Below are 1,074 nucleotides of genomic sequence, written 5' to 3' on the forward strand. Positions count from 1 at the left end.
CCCCCGCCGGCCCCCACGGCTACTCCCGACCGGTGCGGGGCTTCCAGCCCCGCTATGCAAACCGCGGCCACACCAGGCCTAGCTTCCCCCGCGGATGGCGGACGAGCAGATAAATGCAAAGGTTTTGTGGCTTTGCGTGGGGCTGTAATGGCCTGTGGTCCCAAACCATGCGTAAACGGAAAAAAGGGCATTTTTTCCCCCCTAAACATTATCGCACGGTTTGGGTGCGTTTCCCAGCGGAGGCCGCAGCCGGCGAGGGCAGAGCCTGCCGTACCGTTGCCCGCAGCCACGGGAAGAGAAGTCCGCTCTGATCAGTAAAACGGTTTAATTTATCTCCCCCTCTCCCCTCCCTCCCCTTTCTCCCGCTCCGCGGCGGGGTCCCGCGGACCGCGGTATCTGAGAGGACGGCCGAGAGCAGTCCTTTTTAGGAACAGCAGGCAGAGGGCTAAGGTATGAAGTATAAATCCCTACCAAGATTTCTGCGTCATTTTTTTCCCCACCGCCTCACGCCCCCGTGAGTGATGGTTCCGTGAAGGGAACCGCAGGGACGCGCCAGCCGCTGCGACAAACACGACAAATTTATATTATCTGCCCGAGGAACGAGCGTGCTCCCGACGGAGCAGGGACCGAGCCGGGGCCCCGCTCGGAAAGTCACATCCAGGGGCCTCGGACTGGGGCCCTGCTCCGCACCCACGGCTCCGGAACAGCCGTCCCCGGCGTCGGGATTTGTACGGCGGGTTTAGCTGGCTTTCCCTTCCTCTTCCCCGCCACCGAGCCAGGCACGCTTCCACTCCTGCAAAGCGCCAGCTCTAGAGGGAGGCACAAGCGAGTGGAGCTATTGTTCTGGGTTTATTTTAATCGCGTAATTGGTTAAAGGTTGTAAACGCAGGGAAACTGCAGCAAAGGGGTGAAGTAAACATTTTGCTGCATGGATTTGCATAAATACACCGGTATCCCTAGTGTCCAGAAAGGATGTGGGGCTGGTGGCGGCAGGTTTAAGGAAACCCAGTCGCCTGACGCGGAAAAAAACCTCGCTTTTCAAAAAAATACCCGCTGCCAGTGGCACCGGCAAGA

This window comes from Aptenodytes forsteri, unplaced genomic scaffold (genome assembly GCF_000699145.1).
Source record: "Aptenodytes forsteri isolate BGI_AS27 unplaced genomic scaffold, ASM69914v1 Scaffold257, whole genome shotgun sequence".
NCBI classification, from domain to species: Eukaryota; Metazoa; Chordata; class Aves; order Sphenisciformes; family Spheniscidae; genus Aptenodytes; species Aptenodytes forsteri.